The following is a 10,225-nucleotide window of genomic DNA, read 5'->3' as shown; positions in this document are numbered from 1 at the left end:
GGTTTCTTGAAAATCAGGAATCTTCCCATTCTTCCTGCTGATCAGTATACTTTCTGCTGATCAGTATACTACACTTAGCTTCCCATTCTTTCTGCTGATCAGTATGCTACACTTAGAGCAACAGGGATGATGAAGACCCGGCAGGAGGAGTGGGGAGTAAAAGGCTTCGGAGGGACCGTCCTCTGTCCCTGCAGGCTGGACACCTCCACCTCCCTGTGGAGAAACATGCATAGCTCCCCACTGGGAGGGCTGTGGTGCCTGCACCTCCCACCCCGTTCCGTTTCTCAGGAAGTCTGTGTTCCTCACCCCGCTGCTCTTTCCAAGAAATTCCGTCTTTCTCACTGTGTTGGAGTCTTCACCCCCATGTAGCAGCCAGAAGCCGCTCCCTGGGGCTCAGGTGCACAGACGGACAAGCCTCTGGGTGAGGGCTGGGCGCTTGGAGAGAGGAGAAACAAAGGATCAGAGTCCGAACCCGAGTCCTCTCCCCACAGATTCAAGAGTCCAGTCGTTGACCAGTATTTACAGGGACTAACTAGCTCTCATATTCAAAATCATTTCTGCACAGAAATCACTCGTGAAACACTCTGAGCTCACAAGCGCTGCCGCAGCATTGAAACAAACCTCTGGTTTGCTCGGAACCTCTGCCTTTATAGTCGGTTACCCTACAGAAGGCCTGTGCCTCTGTTGAAAGGTGACAACATAATTTTGGTTGAAGATCCAAATGTTTTTGGCCACATCTCGCCTTGAAACCCCTAGGCTGGCAGAGACGTGACCTAGGCGGGTGATGACCCCACGCGTGTGTCCGTCAGTCCTGCCTGCTTTGGGGAGTGTGCCAGAAGTTGCGGTCTTGGTGAGACTTCCACCAGTGTTCACTTGCTCCTCCCTGGGACTGCACCGTCACTGTGTCTTCCGGGACAGCACGAGGAGATGGTGCTGCTCCGTGTTCCGTTAGAAGGCTGACCCGGGCTTCCCAGGAGAACGCCCACCTGTCACTGCGCCCCCTTTCTTTGTGGGCCTGATACAAAGCCTTACCCCACCCCCATTAAACTCTCCTTTGAAGAGAGAGAAAGGTTTCTAATCCCTTGAAAATGTGAATTCGAAGTCTTAAATATCCAACTTGTCTTCGGATCCCTCCTCCATGATGGGTCTCTTCTCTGTCTGCCACCTTCTTGGGTGACCACGGCAATGGTGACATCAAGAGGTGGGGAAATGGAGCGGGGAAGGGGCCAGAGACTTGGGTGAGGGATTCTGCGTGTGCACAGGTGACATTTTCTCTTTCTTTGACCAGATAGCAATAAAGGTGTCTTTGGAAAAATTTGTTTGCTTGCTTCTTTCTGCGTATTAGGAAACATAAGTGAATCAGGTGGCTTGTTGGCAAGCCTCAGGAAAAGCCCCTGGCCCCCAACAAAGAGGCCGCCACTTCTGAGCCCCACCCACTACCTGGACACACCAAGGTGGCTGTGTTTCTCCCTCTTCCTTACTTCAGGACTCCTTCGGAAAACTCCTGGCCAAAACCAAGCCACCCTCCGGGAAAGACGGTCAGGCCTTGGCCTTCCTGTGTCGCTGTGCCCTCGGGGTCACTCAGTCTTAAACACCTGCACAACCAGCTACAGACTGAAGCCGCAGTCCTTTGAAAAGCTCCCCTTGGACCTGACAAGCTCTAGAAGGTCATGGCATCCAAGCTGACTCAAACTTACTCAAAGAAATCCCTTTCATTCCTTTGCCCATAAACCCCACAATCCACCGCAGCGCTCATCTGGGTGACTTGCCGATGCTCCCGTTAAGATGATATCCAGGTTGTTCTCCACGGACTCATACAATGTCAAGGCTCAGATTACTTCTCCAGGGTTGTCTGACTTCCCTTCATCTCAGCTTCATCGTAGCAGGTGGGCTGGAGGGCCTTTCTCTGAATCCGCAAGGCCGGTGGACAGCAGCGGGGAAGTGGCCAGAGATGCTGAACGCCCACCTCGCCCTGCGTTACTTTCTTCCCCAATATAATCCAGCCAGGAGCCCACAGCACAGTTTTAGGAAACCTGGCTTTGTGCAGAACCTCATGTCTCTGGTTATTTCCCTGCTGCTATCCACTCACTTGCTGATACAGAGAAGGGCCCTCTAGCCCACCTGCTACGATGGAGCTGAGATGCAGGGAAGTCAGCTGACCTTGGATAAGCAATCTTGGCCTCTCTGATGCACAAATCCCTTTAGCTGAGAAATAAATAGATGAAAATACAGTTCTTTGCTATAAAGACAAACCACAATTTCAAAGGCTCTGCCTGTCCTGCACCCCTCCCTCACCGAACATTTCTGAGCCATGAACACGTGTGGGCAGCGTGCTGATGCGTGCAGATTAATAAGACAGAGGATTGCTCAGACGGGACAGCCAGGCTCCCGTACGACCAAATATGATGGGGAAAGGGTTCCTTCATGGTCGGAAACGGGAATTGTGGAAGCAGAGAGCCAGAACGAACATGGCTTCTGCAGGCAATCGGGGAAGGCTTCACAGCGAAGGTGATGCTGAGATGGTCTACGAGCAGCTGAGGGGTGTGTGTGCAAGTGTGCACACGTGAGGATTCGCGTGTTCCTGCAGAAGAGGACACATCTTGGAAAATGCCTGTGGCTGCTTACATCCGTGTCTTAGGCAGGGCAGCTGCAATAAAACCCCACAGACTGGCGGCTCATAAACAACAGAAATTATTTCTGACGGTTCTACAGGCTGGAAGTCCAAGCTCAGGGTGCCAGCCTGGGTGGTTCAGGTGAGAGCCCTCTTCCTGGCTCACAGATGGCTCCCGCCTTGCCTTACACGCAAAGGCTGCTGCCCGGCCCTCCTAACATGGCACTAAGCCCGTTCGCGGGGCGCTGCTCCCAGGACCTAATTCCCCCCAAAGGCCCCACCTGCGAACGCCACCTGCAGTGGAGAAGTAACTCCCCCTCCACTCTAGGCTGCGGCCCCCGTAAAAGACAGGTTAACGAGAGAAAAGCAGAAGCTGAAAGTGTGTACCTCGTGAGGACGGGGCGCACCATGGAAGGTGGGGGGCTCTCGGAGTGGCTCAGAACTCAGGCTTGAGGACCGCCTTCAGCTGAAGACAGCGCGGCGGGGCGGGCGGAACGCGGAAAGGAGAGAAGGGCGCCTGCGGTGACGCCCAGTCCCCTGCCTGAGGAGTGCTGCCTGTGGCCTCCCCGCCGTCTCCCCCAGGTGGACAGGCGGCGCCTGCAGAGGCTCCTGTAGGTGGTGGAGAGGGCGGCTGTGCTCCGGGCTGTGAGCCGCCCCACAGCAGGGGGTCCTGCCGGTCACTCCAGCCGGGGCTGAGCTGGGAGCGGCGCGCACACTCGGACCGTGAAGTCCTGCTGGCTCAGCGGGGCGCACCTGGCCGTGAGGGACGCTAGAAAACGCAGGCACGGTTCTGGGCCCTCTGTCTGCCCAAGCGCTTCCAGGTCTGTAAAGAAAGCGGCAGGCAGCTGATGTTCCGAGACGACTTAAGGAAGGAGGGCTTGCGTCTCAGAGACGTGAGCCCCGCGTGGAGTGGGGAGAAGGGCTGAGCCTCGGGCGCAGGCGGAGAGGGGCCGCAGAGGCAGTGCGGGGGCGCGCGGCGCGGAGGCTGGAGGGGTTCTGGACGGCGCCCGGCGGGAAGGAGCCGCGGATGGCGGCCCCGGGGCCTGACCCGGACCCTCGGCGCCCGGGCCTCGGCCCACTCCAGCTCCCGCAGGGGCGCCCCGGGGCCCCTCGGCTGGCACGCAGCACCTGCCTCCCGCTGACGACGAGGGCACATGTGCTGACCACCGCGAGTTGCTTCGGACACCAGCAGCCTCCGGCGCGCAAGAGCCTGCGGCGGAGAGCGGGCGATGCGGCTGCCCGGGGAACAGCGGGGCAGCCCCCAGGCCCACGTCCACGGGCGCCGGGCGGAGACCCAGAAGGCGGGTGAGGGAGGGCTGGGCCGCTGGGCAGAGGACGGGGCTGGGCGGCCGCGCCGGCGTCTCTGACAGGTGCTTCGAAGGCCGCAGAGGAACGTTACAGAGACACGGGTAGCCGTTCACGGCGCGAGACCGCCGGGACTGCCCTGGCCGGGGGCGCGCCCAGGCCGGTGCGCTCTGGGGGTGTCTCCAGGCCCCGACGGAGGACGCGCTCCCGGGAAGGATGACCCCGCCGCCCTGCTGGCTGGCCTCTCATCCCCACCCCGCCTCCGGGCCGCTCTGCTCTGCCCGTCCTTGTCCTTCGATTCGGCCAGCAGGACGCGCCGCAGAGGCGGAAGAGGTCGGTCCACCGGATCCTCCTCCTCCCCGGCCCGCCGGCCGTGTGCGCATCCCTCTCTGTCCACCGCCCCTCCTCCCTCCGTACCCAGGCCGGGGGACCCTCCCCGGGGTACTCGCCACCTGCCCCGCCCACACCCAGCTCTGCAGATAGTGCAGTCAGAGGGCCCTCTATTCCTGCCAGAACGCTGGCTGCTTCAACCTCTAAACATGAAGAGTGGTCGCTAATGACCCGGGTGGACTGACCCACAGAACCAAGCAAGCATGTGTTTAAACAGGAGGGATGATAGCAGTGTCAGGCGAAGAGAGGCCATCCAGCTTGGCGAGCAGATGACTGACATTCATCTGAGCATTTTCAGTAAAGCAGAGCAGCAAAGCCCCGCCGAAGATCTGCTGAAGGAAGGCAAGGAGGAGGGCACGGAAGGGCAGGCAAGGGACAGGGTGGCAGGAAACTGGTGGTTCGGGGGCTCCAGGAAGAGCAGCTGGGGGCTTGGGGGTGCCGCTGGGGAGATGCAGACCTGAGGGGTCTTTGCAGGCTGAGAAGTCTCTGAAAGGAAAGAGAAGGACACAGGACGGAACGGGCCGGGACCCAGGGGAGGCACCGAGAGCATCAGAGAGGGAAGAGTCTGAACCAGAGACCCACATTCCAAAAGCAGTGGGGGAAATGGGCACAGGCAGTTATTGTTTCATCCAACCTGTGATATTTCTGGAGAAATATCTGGAGGAAGGAATGGCCCCCCACTCCAGCGCTCTTGCCTGGAAAATCCCATGGACAGAGGATGCGGCGGGCTCTCCAGTCCACGGGGTCACAAAGAGTCGGGCACAGCTAAGCAGCTGAGTGTGGTAGTTCTCTGGATTTTCGTCTGTGCCATTCTAGGCACTCTCCCCATCCATTCTCTCCTCGCCCCACTCTAAACCCTCCAACACGGCCGAGGTGCAATTTTTCTCCATCTATCCATCTAGTTTTTCCATTTTATGACTAGAAAACAAAGTCCGTCAAGGCAACCTTGGTTTAAAATCTCGGTTTTGTATGCCATTGATGGGAGTGTTAGCTAGCGCAACTGCTCAGTAAAAAAAAAACTGGCAAGATGATTGATCTTTAAGATGTCATGCGATAAAACCGATGGTGAACTCACGACACTTCTCCCAAACCAGCCCCTCCCCACCTGGCTCCAGCTCACTCAGGAGAAGAACTGTGTCCACCCAGCTGTTCAGACTAGAAATGTAGACAGAAGTCAAACACCTCACTCGTCCTCAGCAACTAAAGCCAGCCGCCGGCCTGAGCACTCTCGAGTTCTGCTTCCCGCCCCAGCCGGCCGGCCCCTTCCTCACTGAGGGCTGGAGCAGACAATGCCCATCTCCTGTTACTCCAGCCTTGACCCCCTCTCTCCTCTCTTCAGCAGCCAGAGTGACGTCTTAAAAATGGAGACCAGCTCAGGGCCCCCTGGCTGCAGCGGCGGACTGCATGCCTCCACTGCAGCGGGGCACGCTTGATCCCTGGTCAGGGAGCCAAGGTCCGCAAGCTGAGTCTTTCGGTCAACAGACAATGCTGTGCTCGTCCTCTGCCTCCTTGCTGACCTTCTGTCCGGGCACTCCATCCACTATCAAAAGAGGGACACTGAAGACCTCCATGCTAGCTCTGTGGATAAGAATCCACATGCCAACACAGGGTTCCATCCCTGGTTCGGGAAGACCCGCCATGCCGCAGAGCAGCTAAGGCCACACACCACAACTGCTGACACCCGAGCACGTTAGACCTTGTGTCCCGAGAGAAGCTGGTGCAGCGAGAGCCCCACGCGGTACCCAGCTCTGCAGCAACGCCCCAGTGCAACATGAGCAAAAATGAGTCAATATCTTTCTAAAAAGAAAAGTGGGACACTGAAGTCTCTTATGACAAACCTAGGTAGCTTATTAAAAAGTGGGGACATTACTTTCCCAACAAAGATCCGTATAGTCAAAGCTATGGTTTTTCCAGGAGTCATGTATGGATGTGAGAGGTGGACCATAAAGAAAGCTGAGCATCAAAGAATTGACCCTTTTGAGCTGCGGTGTTGGAGAAGACTCTTGAGAATTCCTTGGACTGCAAGGAGATCCAACCAGTCCATCCTAAAGGAAATCAGTCCTGCATATTCACTGAAAGGACTGATGCTGAAACTGAAGCTCCAATACTTTGGCCAACTGATGTGAAGAGCTGACTCACTGAATAAGACCCTGATGCTGGGGAAGATTGAGGGCAGGAGGAGAAGGGGGCGACAGAGGATGAGATGGTTGGATGGCATCACCGACTTAATGGACATGAATTTGAGTGAACACCAGGAGATGGTGATGGACAGAGGAGCCTGACAGGTTGCAGTCGTGTCCAACTCTTTGCAACCCCATGAATCGCAGCATGCCAGGCCTCCCTGTCCCTCACCAGCTCCCGGAGTTCACTCAGACTCACGTCCATCGAGTCCGTGATGCCATCCAGCCATCTCATCCTCAGTCGTCCCCTTCTCCTCCTGCCCCCAATCTCTCCCAGCATCAGGGTCTTTTCAGGTGAGTCAGCTCTTCACATCAGGTAGCCAAAGTATTGGCGTTTCAGCTACAACACCAGTCCTTCCAGTGAACACTCAAGACTGATCTCCTTGCAGTCCAAGGAGAGTCTTCTCCAACACCGCAGGTCAGAAGCATCAATTCTTCGGCGCTCAGCTTTCTTTATGGTCCAACTCTCACATCCATACATGACCACTGGAAAAACCTTAGTCTTGACTAGACGGACCTTTGTTGGCAAAGTAATGTCTCTGCTCTTGAATATGCTATCTAGGTTAGTCATAACTTTTCTTCCAAGGAGTAAGCGTCTTTTAATTTCATGGCTGCAGTCACCATCTGCAGTGATTTTGGAGCCCCCCAAAATAAAGTCTGACACTGTTTCCACTGTTTCTCCATCTATTTGCCATGAAGTGATGGGACCAGATACCATAATCTTTGTTTTCTGAATGTTGAGCTTTAAGCCAACTTTTTCACTCTCCTCTTTCACTTTCATCAAGAGGCTCTTTAGCTCCTCTTCACTTTCTGCCGTAAGGGTGGTGTCATCTGCATATCTGAGGTTATTGATATTTCTCCCAGCAATCTTGATTCCAGCTTGTGTTTCTTCCAGTCCAGCATTTCTCATGATGTACTCTGCATATAAGTTAAATAAGCAGGGTGACAATATATAGCCTTGACATACTCCTTTTCCTATTTGGAACCAGTCTGTTGTTCCATGTCCAGTTCTAACTGTTGCTTCCTGACCTGCATACAGATTTCTCAGGAGGCAGGCCAGGTGGTCTGGTATTCCCATCTCTTTCAGAATTTTCCACAGTTTATTGTGATCCACACAGTCAGAGGCTTTGGCATAGTCCATAAAGCAGAAATAGATGTTTTTCTGGAACTCTCTTGCTTTTTCCATGATCCAGCGGATGTTGGCAATTTGATCTCTGGTTCCTCTCCCTTTTCTAAAACCAGCTTGAACATCTGGAAGTTCACAGTTCCTGTACTGTTGAAGCCTGGCCTGGAGAATTTTGAGCATTACTTTACTAGCGTGTGAGATGAGTGCAATTGTGCGGTAGTTTGAGCATTCTTTAGCATTGTTTTTTTTGGGATTGGAATGAAAACTGACCTTTTCCAGTCCTGTGGCCACTGATGAGTTTTCCAAATTTGCTGGCATATTGAGTGCAGCACTTTCATAGCATCATCTTCCAGGATTTGAAACAGCTCAACTGGAATTCCATCACCCCCACTAGCTTTGTTCGTAGTGAATGTTCCTAAGGCCCGCTTGACTTCCCATGCCAGGATGTCTGGCTCTAGGTGAGTGATCACACCATCGTGATTATCTGGGTCGTGAAGATCTTTTTTGTACAGCTCTTCTATGTATTCTTGCCATCTCTTCTTAATATCTTCTGCTTCTGTTAGGTCCAGACCATTTCTGTCTTTTATTGAGTCCATCTTTGCATGAAATGTTTCCTTGGTATCTCTAATTTTCTTGAATAGACCTCTAGTCTTTTCTAGGTTGAAGTTTATGGGGTTGCAAAGAGTCGGATGGACACAACTTAGCAACTGAACGGCAACAACTGCCCCCCATGGCTTCTGGTGAAAAACTGGCTATTAATCGCCCCCTGTGGCTTCAGGTGAAAAATTGGCTATTAATTGTACTGAGGATGCGTTGTAAGTGAGGAGTCATACGTCACTGCTTTCGCAGTTCTCAGCCTTGGTCCTCTTGAGTTTGATTATTAAGCGTTTCAGTGTGGATCTGTGAGTGCATCCTATTTGACTTCACGGAGTGTCCAGGATTTGCATGTTCCTGGTTTTCATCAACTTAGACACCATCATTCCAGGAACACAGAGGGAGTTCAGCATGAGAAAATAAATGCATCACACTACTAGCACACACAGAGACACACTCACACACACACAGACACATATACTCACAGACGCACACACATTCACACACACACACAGACACATACACACACAGACACTCACACACACACATACACACACATACACACACACAGACACACACACACACTCACACACACACAGACACATACACACACACACAGACACACACACACACACAGACACACAGACACACACACAGACACATACACACACACATACACTCACACACACACAGACACACACAGACACACATACAGACACATACACTCACACACACATTCACACACACAGACACAGACACACACACTCACACACACAGACACACACACTCACACACACAGACACACACACACACACACACACACATACACACACACAGACACACACACTCACACACACTCTCACACACACAGACACATATACTCACAGACACACACACATTCACACACACAGACACATACACACACACACATTCACACACACACAGACACATATACTCACAGACACACATTCACACACACAGACACACACACAGACACATACACACACACACACACACATACACTCACACACAAACACAGACACACACACTCACACACACAGACACATACATTCACACACACATTCACACGCACACACACACACACACATTCACACACACAGACACATACACACACAGACACACTCACACATACACACACACAGACACACACACACACACACACACTCACACACAGACACATATACTCACAGACACACACACACATTCACACACACACACAGACACATACACACACACACAGACACATATACTCACAGACACACACATTCACACACACACAGACACACACAGAGACACATACACACACACACACATACACACACACACAGACACACACAGTCACACACACACAGACACATACATTCACATACACATTCATACGCACACACACACACACACACACACACACACACTCACACAGACACCCCTCTTATATATTCACATGCTCTGAGCTGCACACTGGACTCCAGTCTGTGCTTTCTCTACTGAGGGCCTTGGCGTGGGGCCTTTGCTGTTTTCCTACATATCCTTGCAGACTGTCCCAGAGGGCTATGTTAGTGCTCACAGCACACTGGTAAAATCCCCTCTCCCCCGTAAGAGAGTCTGGTCAGGCTGCCGAGGGCTGGTGGGCTGCTTGGCCGCACCTCCTCTGACCCCAGTGCCCACCGCTCCCGGGACCCCGCTGCAGCTCATCTGTCCCGCGGTTGTGGTCGCTGTCTCACTGACAACACAGTGCTGATTCCCGGTGCGGGACACCGTGGCCTGACGCTTGTGTCCATTATGGACTGATCACAGCTGTAAGCCTAGCTACAACCTGTCAGAGACGTTAGTTCTTGAGAGCACTCCCCACGTGGCACAGTTCGCCCTGTGACTCATCTGTTCATAACAGGAGGTTTGCTTCTCCTAGCTTCCCTCACTTCACTCGTTCCCTCATACTCCTCCCCTCTGGCGACCTGTTTGTTCTCTGCATTTTCCTATTTTGTCGTGTTTGTTCATTTC

Source organism: Budorcas taxicolor, chromosome 12, assembly GCF_023091745.1.
Source record: "Budorcas taxicolor isolate Tak-1 chromosome 12, Takin1.1, whole genome shotgun sequence".
Lineage (NCBI taxonomy): Eukaryota > Metazoa > Chordata > Mammalia > Artiodactyla > Bovidae > Budorcas > Budorcas taxicolor.
This window is presented reverse-complemented; position numbering follows the sequence as displayed.